Source organism: Xenopus laevis, chromosome 5S, assembly GCF_017654675.1.
Source record: "Xenopus laevis strain J_2021 chromosome 5S, Xenopus_laevis_v10.1, whole genome shotgun sequence".
NCBI lineage: Eukaryota > Metazoa > Chordata > Amphibia > Anura > Pipidae > Xenopus > Xenopus laevis.
Genome location: NC_054380.1, coordinates 52,127,879 through 52,140,273, shown reverse-complemented (window position 1 = coordinate 52,140,273; position 12,395 = coordinate 52,127,879). Strand labels below are relative to the sequence as shown.

Sequence of the window (12,395 nt, the reverse complement as noted above, 5' to 3'; positions counted from 1 at the left end):
TTGAAGTTTTTTTAAAGAGACAGTACTTCGATTATCGAATGGTCGAATATTCAAACTATTTTTACTTAGAATCTAATTCAAAGTAAATTCAAAGTGGTAGTATCCTATTGTAAGAAATTGCCATCTTGATTTTGTTACTTAATATGAAAGCTGTTGTTCAGGGAACTTACATGAAGCCCTGATTATCATAACAAAGGTTTTCCTGTGACTACTAAGGCCTATGTCTGCTGTGGGACGATAAAACTGATTTTGTATGCGAGTAAACTTGCTCAACAGGATGTAGGCAAGTTGGGGGTTTATCACATCATCTTGGCAGTTTGGAGGGTTTCTGTGGGGGCAGGTAAGAAACCAGGATAAAAGAACGCTGGACAAATGTGAAGGGAGCTGGGCAGCTGAGAGGAGGCAGCTAGAGAGCGGGAGAAGCCAGAGGAGCCTGGGACAAGAGAACATGTGAGGAATGAAGACCAGAGGGGAAGACAGAGATGAAGCTGAACTCTATTCCCCTGCCTTTTTGGTAACAACTATGTAGACTTGTGTAATGTGTAACTGTAAATATTTTAATTTTTGTTTAGTCTAAGTGTAATCATTTATGTAGAACAATCAATTGTTTTATTTTACAGTATATCACTTTATTATACTCTCACTGGTGTGGATTCATGGGGGTTATTTATAAACACTGGGCAAATTTGCACCTGGGCAGTAACCCATAGCAACCAATCAGTGATTAGCTTTTTTTAGCCAGCTGTAGGGTGAACACTGAAAGCAATAATCTGATTGGTTGCTATGGGTTACTGCCCAGGTGCAAATTTGCCCAGTGTTTATAAATAACCCCCTTGTCTGCTTGCTCAAAAGAACCAGAAACCCTAGTAAGTCAGTTGAGGTATATTATTAATAATGCTATAATATAATATATAAACTTACACTATTCGATAGTCGAAGTATCCAAAAAATTACTCTGAATTTTGATTTTTTTTTACTTCGAAAATTCCCTCTAATTCACTTCGACCCTTGATAAATCTGCCCCACAATGTTGGCCGGACCCTCCATTTGATAATGGCCAAACCACCCTTGTTTTTGGGGAATTGCAGGGTTATGAGAGGTAATTCTCCTTTCCAGAGCATGTGCTTGGCCATTTTACAGTATGTTATGGGCAAAAGTATTGCCTACATTTCCTTTAAAGGAGCAGTTCAGTGTAAAAATAAAAACTGTGTAAATAGATAACGTATGCGTTTTGCACCCTTTCAGGGCATTTAGTCATGGGTTCTTGACTAAGTGCCCTGAAAGGGTGTGAAATGCGTAGGGTGGATGGAAATGCAGATACATATTTTTAACTTTCTATAAATTAATTTTTAATTGAACGTCGTCCCTGTCTTTTCTACACACAAATTAAGCAGCAGGTGACAGAAATGTATTATTATATATTAATGACATTATCCAATTTGTTTGTGTTGTCTTGAAGATATAAGGACATTTTATATAAAGATCCTTCCATCCTTTCTGATTAAAAAAAAAAAATCTTAAAAATGTATTTCACACCATATATACCACAATGGAATATATCATAAACATGCTGAAGGTAACTACTCTGTAGGGGCCATTTGCAAGAACAAAAGGAAAAACAATTTTAATAGATCATCAGTTGTGGTAAAATAACATCTAGTGCTCTGTAATAAAATTAAATTATCACATGAAAAGATAAAAACAATTTTTAAATAAAATGGAAGAAATCAAATTGCTATCATGTTATGGCAGAAAAAAACTGACAATGTACTGATTCACCTACAACCCTGCACATTTCTTCAACTACTGACACTCTTAGCTCCACTCCAAACATCCTAAAGCTACATTTGACTTCTGAGAGGGTGCCCGGAGTTTCCAGGAGTGCAAGGAGGGAATAACAACAAGATGAAATTATAATAGAAAGTATAACTCTTCTCATTTTTTGTTGGAATACAATTTTAAATTATGAACCACTATATTTAATGTAGGTATGGGAACTGGGGTTTTCCAGATACTGAATCTTTCTGTAATTTGGACCGTCATGCCTTAAGACTACTTGATAATAATGTAAACATTAAATAAACTCACTAGTCCTGTTTTGCTTCCAATGAGGATTGATGATATCTTAGTTTGGATCAACTGCAAGGGACTTACCACAGGTATAGAATCCGTTATCCGGAAACCCATTATCCAGAAAGCTCCGAATAACGGAAAGGCCATCTCCCTTAGGGGCAAATTCACTAAATGTGAAGCGCCTAACGCTAGCGTTAATTCGCCAGTGTATCGCATTTTCGTTTATTCGCCGATTCACTGGGGCAAATTCATTAAAGGACGAAGCGCCTTACGCTAGCGTTAATTCACTAGCGTAGTGCATTTTCGTTAATTCGCCGATTCACTAACGGACGCTGGTGTAAATTTGCTAGTGTTACTCCGCACCCTTACGCCTGGCGAATTTGCGCAACGGACGTAACTACGCAAATTCACTGACACGCAAATTTTTCTGAATGCTACCTTTTACGCCAGACTTCCTTCGCCACCTCAGACCAGGCGAAGTGCAATCCAGTAGATAGGGATTGCTTCAAAAAAAGTTAAAAATTTTTCTAAGTCCCAAAAAACGCTGGCGTTTTTTCTTTTTTTATGGGTGATAGGCTGAGATAGATCAAAAAAATTTTTGGGGCTACCCTCCTTCCCCCCTACATTTCCTAACTCATGGCACCCTAACTATAAAGTGGGCACATGTATAGGGCAAAATAAAAAATGCATTTGCTGCTTTGAAGGTTTCCCAGGCTTGTGTAGTGCTGCTACATATACCTCCATTGTAACTTCAATTTGGCGCCGTATGCAAATAAGCGTCGCTAGCATAATTTCGCTTTGCTTGTTGAATTAACGCTAGCGCAACTTCGCAACCTTATGCTTCCCCTGAGCGCAACTTTGGATTTTAGTGAATTTGCGTAGCGCTGGCGAAAATACGCCTGGTGAAGTGTGGCGAAGCGGACGCTGGGGCAACTACGAAGCTTAGTGAATTTGCCCCTTAGACTCCATTTTATCCAAAAAATCTATAAAAATTATTTCCTTTTTCTCTGTAATAATAAAACAGTTATTAATAATAAAACAAAAAATGAAAAAAGGGGTTCCCATTATACAAACACATATATCAGAAACATATTTTATGTTTATGATAACACAGCAGATTTGGAAAGTTCTATGTCTCCTGAATGCACCAATAACAAATATATATAGTTTTATGGAGATTTCTCACTTGCATAGATCAAAAACTCCAAGCAGTACACTACCAAATTTCCAAAGCACTGCTCCACAAAAAAGCATACTTCTGATTTCAAACCCAAACATTCCACTAACAGTAGTTTTACCCTAGAAATCGACACATTATTAGAAAGAACAGATTCTGGTGATTCCAAAATGGGTAAATATGGCTATGTACTCTAAACTACAAAGTTGCAATTCTTTGCTAACATTATCATTTTTATAAAAAATCGAGAATCTTTTTCAAAAGGACCTCAAAGCTTCCATGTCTACAGAATCTTATCTCCCACATAACATTACCTACCAAGGTAAAACACCATGAATATAAATGCCAGGAGTCCACTGAACAGTTTGATGCACAATGTGTATTGGTTTACCTAAGTATGTGGAATAAAGACACCCCATACAAGCTATCAGTTCTGTAACTCCCCATACTGCAAAATCAACACATTTACAGCATTTTATGAGGGACAAAGCTACGAAAAGTACGTTCACCCCAGTAAACCATGGGGCATATTTACTAAAGGGTGAAGTGACTAATGCTATGGCATCCTTTCAGTACCTCGCCAATTTACTAACGAGCGCAGGCATAACTTCGCTAGTGAAAGAGACTGCCGCTGGCGCTCATCCGCACTCAAACGCCAGGCGAAGTTGTGCCCTGGCGAAGGGATGTAACTGCGCAAATTCACATTCAAGATGCGGATTTTACTGAACGTTACCTCTTAGAGTAAATAGGACTTCCTAAAAATTTAGTTGAAAATTTTTCTAAGTCCCAAAAAACGCTAGCGTCTTTTCCTTTTTTCAGGGTTATAGGGTGCAAAAGAGTGTAATTTTTTTGGGGGGGTAACCGGCTTCCCCCCTACATTTCCTAACATATGGCACATAAACTATACACTGGGCTCATGTGTAGGGCATTATAACAACTCTATAACAACAGCTTCCCTGGGCTTTTGTGATGTAATGTATTTGCTGCAACATCTACGTCCATTCAACTTTACCTTCCCGCCGTATGCAAATTAGCCAACGCTAGCTCAACTTCGCTCTGCTTGCCGAATTAATGCTAGCGCAACTTCAGCAGCGTTCGGCGCCCTGGACGCAACCTTGCATCTTAGTGAATTAGCGTTGTCTGAGTGAATTTTCGCCTGGTGAAGTGTTGCGCTGCCTGCAAAGCTGTCGCTGGAGAATTTTCGCCGCTTAGTAAATTTGCCCCCATATAGTTTTGGAAAGTACACATTCCCTCAAATCCAAATTGATTATGCATGTCTTTCTGCTCCAAAGTACCAAATCACAAAGCTTTCCTAAATTTGGCAATTGTGGTGATAATTCAGAAAAACATTAGGTACCAATGTAAAACATCCTAAATATGAACGCCAGGAGTCCACTGAACAGTTTGATGTCAAATATGTATTGGTTTACCTAAGCATTGCTACAACAAGCAGAGAAACTTTACCCACCAGTGTGTGAGATGTGCTGGATCGATCGACAGAGACTAGAGAGAGTGTGAAAATGGCCCTACCAGTGTTGAGGAGAAAACAGCAACCGCAAATGCCACCGATGTTTCAGTGCCGCACGACAGAGGGTTCACGGCTCTGCTAGTTCACAAAGTGCAGTACACGCTTCTGCGCTAGCGATGCAGCCCCTGTTGACCCGCTCCGACGCTAAACTTTTAAGCGTGGAGCGGGAGAGGGGGGCGGCATCACTCCTTAGGCCGTCCACAAGATCACAACTCCCCAAGAGACATTATATTAAAGCTGCACTATATTGAAACTTGAGATATAGCCCTGCAAGCGGGTCGTACTATGAGGGATAAGCTCCCTCATCAAATGCAATTATATGCAGATCTAGCACCAGCTACCCTCCAAAAACGGAGGATGATGAAACCAGCTTATAAACCAGAGGGTGAAATATAAATGGGGATTTCCATTTTCACTGCAATTTTCATGTATGCACTCCTAATGCGGGCCTTGCCCTTTTGGGAACACTTCAATTTGTGAGAAAAACCTTAAGACCCCATCGCGACCAGACCCAGATTGGATACAAGCCAACTCCCCCAAGCAGTAAAGAGGACTAGCTATCCAGGCTTAGGAATTGGCACGGTTTCAAGATTGTGATTCACCATTGTGCTTTGTAAATTTCCTGGATGAAATTCAGCATATTGGGACAGTAATTATATATATATATATATATAATACACAAAAGCCATGAATATCTTGTAAATTATATTCTTATAAACGGTGAGTTCTGATGTCATCAGTTATAAACGGTGAGTTCTGATGTCATTTCTGTCACATGACTCACTGAAACGTGTGTATTATAATAAATAAAGTACCCCCAGTTGCAAAATATGAGGATGTTATAAGTTACCTCGGAGTTCCATGACCTTTATAAAAACACTCGGCGTTCGGCCATCGTTTTTATATGGTCATGGAACTCCTTGGTAACTTATAATATCCTTATATTTTACAAGAGGGGGTACTTTATTCACTATATATATATCATATATAATTTTTTTTTTTTTTCATTTTAGAGGTTAGCCTTTACCTTCAGGAAACAGTTTTAAAAGCAATATATATTGTGATTAAAATATAAACCATTCCCAAGTATAATTTCCTATTGGACTAGCTTCAATTGCATTTTTTTTGAAAATGAAGAGTTTGACATGCAGTATATTTAACTGTTTGAATGTCTATTAAGGTTATCTCTCACAATGTGAGAGACGCAGGATAGCATTTCAGTTGTATGATCGACTATCCCCTGATATAATCTGTCTTCAGAAAACACATTTTATAAAAAATTGGTACCCTCGATTTTTTCATAAAAAGTACTCTATCCATTTTCTGTCTTCTGCAGTAAGTAAACATAAGGGGTGTGACGATATTCTTTAATAACAATTTTCCGTTTGTAGTTACCAAAACCACCATTGATGATAATGGTCATTATATTATGATACAACTTTATATGACCAGACATATACTATAATGTCAACGTATGTACCAGTTGATTCACTTTTATTGCTTTTTGAATGATTAAACACTTACCTTATCCCTCTCCCGATTGAGTGATTTGGGCGGGTGACTTTAATCTTTTAATTATGCACTTGATAGGTCAACACTCACTGCACCCTCTCAGTATAAAAAAATAACACAGAGACTTAACCAAGGTCTTCAAAATTATAATTTATTGGACACATGGAGAGAAATAAATGGAAATAAAAGCAACTATACTTTTTATTCTCACCCCACAATAGTTATTCTAGCATTTACTATATTTTAGTTAACTCTATTAATACTAGTGCACTTAGAGAATCAAAACATATACAATGTGCCTGGTCTGATCACGACTTAGTGATGTCGGTATTAGAGCTACAATCTCTTTCAACAATACGTCCACCTTGGAGGTTGAATGAGAGTCTGCTAGCTGACCCCAAATGTACTAATTTAATTACACAAGAATCTGAAGTATTTTTCAGTGAAAATTGTAAATCTGACACATGCATGTATATGGGTAACATACAAGGCTTTTATTAGGGGGTGTTTAATTACATATGCCTCTAGAAAGAAAAAAGAAAGATTACAGACACAGTTAAAGATAGAGGCAGAACTCTTATCCTTGGAACAGATAAACAGACTCCATCCGTCAGTACACAATAGAAAACTTATCGAGGAAACAAGACAAAAGCTGAAGGCATGTCAAATTGAAAAGTCTGAAAAAGCAAATCGAGGAACTAAGTTTACATTTTATCGTTATGCTAATAAACCAGATAAAATGTTGGCAAATCTGTTAAAAGCAGGCCAGGGTAGAAAACTAGTTTATAAGATTCGTCTGGCAGATGGGCAAATGTCATCTAATCCTGACAAAATTGCTAAAATATTTACAGATTATTATCAGCAAATCAATTCTACAAAAGGGAAAGGAAAACTCAGATGATCGATAAATACCTAAAGAAATATGCTCCAGCCCCACTTACCCAGGATATGAAGCATATTTTAAATTCAGAGATTACGGGTTTAGAAATAAAAAATGCTATTAAAATCCTGAAGAAAGGGAAGGCATCTGGACCCATTGGTTTTTCTTCATTCGATTTTAGGAAATTTCAAGAACAAATAATTCCACATTTATGTAAACTTTATCAACATATATGCGAGGGGAAAGCCATCCCGGCAGAAATGAATGAAGCTAGGATATCAGTCATACGGAAATCTCGTTTGATACAATGGACCGGCAGTACCTATTCGGGATTTTAGAATCGCTAGATTGCGGCCCTAAGGTTATAAATACACTATAACACACCAATAGCTCGGTTGAATCTACCTTCTACTACTACTTTGAACCCTATTACTATTCAACGAGGGACTAGGCAGGGGTGTCCACTTTCAGCTTTGTTTGCTCTTGCAATGGAGCCCCTGGCAAGAGCTATTAGAAGTAATGTAGATATTAAAGGCATTATTATCAAGGAGAAAGAATATAAACTTTCCCTATTTGCGGACGATTTGTTAGTATACTTAACTAACCCTCTCATATCATTGTCAAATTTGCTAAACATGCGTACAACTTTTGCAAAAATATCTGGGTTAAAGAATAACCAGATAAATCTGAAATGCTACCATGCAATATTCCTAGACATGTAACTAAACGGATAGAACTTAATTTTGGATTTAAAATACAAACTGAATGTCTACGATACTTGGGTGTGAATGTTTCAACTAATCTTTCCCTATATATATGGCCAACTTTCCTCCGATGTTTAAATCTTTAATACAGAATCTGTTGCAATGGGGTTTGTCCCAAATACATTCTGCACATTCTATAATACACAGAATGAATGTCTCTCATGGTATATAAATATTTGTGACCATACACAGATAAAAAAAATATACAAAATACGTATTTCTATTAAAGAATGAGAACAAAATCTGGTTAGTGCACAAAAGGATGTCATTATATTACAAACTCCATTCTGTACATTTTAACAAGCAATCTGTCGCTCAAATGTATAACCTCCATGTAATGGACGCACTTATGTGCAAAGTTACTTACAGAATGAATTATGTAAAAAAAAAACTCAGACATAATATATAATAGTGTAACTAACTAGTGCATGTCAAGCTAGATTTGAATGACAAAATATATATTTGTGACAGAAAGCAAAATTGTATAGTACAGGATTCATTCTTTCCACAAAATGAAAATTTTGTTTCACAAAACAGATAAAATAACCATTCTGTAAATCAATACTGTCAGTCACATTCCTGAACCAATAAGAACAAAGCTTATTGCCATATAACAAACACGATGAGAAGTTGCCAGCTCTACTCCACATGGCTGCATCATCCCTAAGGCATAGTATCTGGCCTGTTATAGAGGGCGCCCTCTAATGTCCCCTGTGCTGCATAGTAATAATTGGAAGTTCTTACAAATGGCTGAGAAATATAATGCTGCACTTAAAATGATTGTAGTGAAAGAAAAGTATGCAAAACATAAATATGATCATTTTAGGTGATATATATTCTTATTGTAGTAACCTGCTTGTGTGGCCATTTTGGTTAAGGGCATTCCTGCTGTTTTGCCATTGTCTTATGATTCACTCCTGTTCCTGTTTTCCTCTTCCTGTCTAAGCTGAGAGTAATATTGGGACAGGCCACACCTACCTGCCATGTTGTAATAAATGTACCAGAAGTTCCTGTGCTTGTCTGGCTGCTGTGCCTGAACTAACACAGCAGAATCATTTAATCCACTACCAGCCAGTTTATCACAATTATATCTTGCAGCCTAACCCATCACAGGCCTAATATCCCGCCAATAACATCTGACAAACTCTCAGGGGCATATTTATCAAGGGTCGAATTTTGAATTTGAAAAACTTCGAAATTCAAATTCAAAAAGACCAACTGAAATTAAGTCTTTTTTTTGGACAAATAGGTCAGTTTTCAATCAAATAGGTCCGTATTTGAGAGAATTCGAGTTGTATGAATCAAATCAATAAGGCATTCGATCTAATTCGATTCAAAGTTTTTCCTAAAATAAAAGATTTTTCAAAGTCCACTGATTGACTCCAAATAGGTTCTACGAGGTCCCCCATAGGCTGAAACAGCAATTCGGCAGATTTTAGATGGGCGAATGGTCAAAGTCGAATTTTTAAAGAGACAGTACATGATAAATTGCGATAATCGAATTTTCACATTTTTTTCAAATTCAAATCGAATTCGGACTATTCCCTAGCCGAAGTACACAAAAATAGTTCGAAACTCAAATTTTTTTCATTCGAAAATTCACCTCGACCCTTGATAAATCTGCCCCTCAGAGTCAGTAATAAGCTTTGTATATGATTGTTAGACTCCAATGTCTCCTCCTAGCTGTAATATTGCACCTGTTAGGTTTTAGCAGTCTCTTTATAATGTGCTTAGCTATAGTTCAATTACTACATAATAGGTTTAGCCAGAGATGTGGGACTGATCTATGGTTGCCACCTGTCCAGAGTTCACCCGGACAGCCCGGTTTTTGGAAGGGCTGCCCGGGTTTCCAAATTAGGAAATCCAAACAGGACATTGAAGTATAATGACAATCGCTGATTGCTATATAATCAGTCCCACCCCTGATCTCACCTGCACTGCCCCCTACATCACTAGCCCACCCCATGTCCATTTTTGCTGAAAAAAAAGTGGCAACTGTAGACTGGAAATATGCACACATATTCTGTATAGTATAATGAGTGGGTCTTATGAGATGTCTCTAGTTAGCTGTAGTTCTTCATAATAGTTTTAGACACAGATGTGGGACTGATCATGTGCACACATATTCTGTATAGTATGATGTGTAGGTCTTATAAGCAGCCACTCATAATACATATATAATATTTTCCTTAGTGTGAGTTCACATTTTTGCAACAAAACTGTGCTGCTGAACTCCATCCGCCAGTGGGTCACTCAGCTGCTTTACTGAGCCACATATGCCAGATTAATCCAATGGGAAACATTCACACATGGGTAGTCTCTGCTCACTCACAAACTGTTACATTGCTTTTGACAAAGCTGCCATAGTGATGAAATTGAAGTTATGTCAATGGGGACACACACAGTCTGTATAGTATGAGTAGGATTATAAGCAGTTTCTTGGCAGTTTCCACTTCATCACTATGGCAGCTTTGTCAAAAGCAGTGTAACAGTTTGTGAGTGAGCAGAGACTACTCATGAGTGAAGTTTTCCCATATGGATTAATCTAGTAAAACAGCTGAATGACCGACTGGCGGATGGAGTTCAGCAGCACAGTCTTGTTGAAAAATTCTGAAATTCTGAAGTAAAATACTGTTTTTCTAATTATATTATTGTATGACATGCACCTGGATTGCTGCTGGGCAAGGAACTCCACAGTTCAGATTTGACAGTATTAATTATACAATATCCCTAAATAGTGATGGACAAATCTGTGCCTTGAAATTCTCAAAACAGCAAAAATTTGCAAAATGCAATGGGCGTCAAAATAATTCTGACCCGTGTCAATTTTGACGCGAGCTACTACGTACAACTATTTGGTCCAAATGCATTAAAGTCAATGGGCGTCTGAATAATTTTAATGTGTGTGTCAATTTTACTAGTGCCAATTTTTCATTTTGATGCAGCGGAATTTTTGAAGGCAGATTTTTTGCAGGCAAATTAATTCGCTTGCAATGAAATGTGCTAGAATTTGTGTCTGGCGAACTTATTGGCCCATCACTAACCCTAATCACCAAGGCTACACATTGTACTACATAGACTTTAGGGGTCATTTATGACTACAGTTGCCAGTGGCGTAACTACCGAGGAAGCAGACCCCGCAGTCGCGGGGGGGCCCAGGGGTACAGGGGGCCCGGCGGGGCCTGCTTCCTCAGTAGTATGTGCAGCCAGTTCCGACCGTGGATGGTGCTGGCCATTAATTATACGGACCGCTGGGCATTCAACCTTATATAACCCACTCTGCACCCCACATCCTTCTATGACCCAGTCAGCATCCCGGACGCTGAAACGAACCAGACTCAGGCAGCATAATACAAACACTCCATTCATACCAGGTTAAATAGAGAACGCCGTCAAACAGACCAATCGCGCCACGTGACGTCACCGAACGCTCCGATTGGATGGGCGCGCAGCCGCACACACAGGTTGCTATGAAACGGCGTATGGAAATTAGAGTTAAAATTACATATACAGACGGTGTTCAATAGAAGATTGTGGTCGTTAGCTATATTGTATATGGAATGGAACTATATTACATCAAGATTACTTGAGGTAGGAAGAAAGTTCTTCAACCCTAAAAGATTGTTTTTATGTTTTTTTCTTTTTATCCTACTCATGATAAAAGTTGGGATTCCCTGTCTAATGTTAATTCCCCAGTGGTGCTCTACCATTGCCTTAGAAGATAACTTGGGCTTAAAAACCCTACAGATAGAAAAGCAGAGGCTATATTAAAGGAGAACTAAACCCTAAAACCAAAAAACCGAAGCCACATTTTATATACAGAATGTACTTCATCGGCATCTCTAAACAAGTAAAGATCCAGGCCTTCAAAGTTATGCACTGGGGGTCACTATCTTGGATTTTGTTAGAAGTGTCAGTGGCCCAGCACATGCTCCCTGTGCTTTGGGCAACTGTAGGGAAGGCTGTTGTACATAAAAAAAAGTGTTCAGTGGGTATCATTTATGAATCTGCCACTATGCCATTCTACTATTATTTCTGGGGGATATTATACATGGAATTGCCTTTGTGCCATTCGACTATGAATTCTGGGGAGTATTATACATGGAATTGCCTCTTTGTCATTCTAATATGAATTCTGGAGAGTATTGTACATGGAATTGCCTCTTTGCCATTCTAATATGAATTCTGGGGAGTATTATACATGGAATTGCCAGTGTGCCATTCTAAAATGAATTCTGGGGGGTATTATAAATGGAATTGCTTCCCTATTGTATGCTTGTCTATGTTTTTCTTTTGTGTTCTCATAACTTTTCTTTGTTTTAGCTGTTCCATTTCTCTCCGTTCCCTTCTGCCCCCTCCCTTTTCCCTCTGGCAGTGATTCTCTTTTATTATGTTAAATAGAACTGCACATGGGTAGGATACGTTTCATACTTTTCCATATATTCCATATATGTTATTATT

General features: G+C 38.2%; 1 long non-coding RNA gene across 5 annotated transcripts in view; it reads left to right on the top strand.

The window, feature by feature from the left end:
* The first annotated feature begins 292 nt into the window (after nt 1-292).
* LOC108717899 overlaps nt 293-12,395 on the top strand; it is a 45,371-nt gene continuing 33,268 nt past the window's right edge. The window contains exon 1 of one of the 5 annotated variants that reach the window (XR_001935920.2): nt 293-514. This is a non-coding gene — a long non-coding RNA (uncharacterized LOC108717899). The remainder of the gene's footprint in view (nt 515-12,395) is intronic. The other 4 variants (XR_001935919.2, XR_005961559.1, XR_001935922.2 and 1 more) reach the window with 4 other exon arrangements.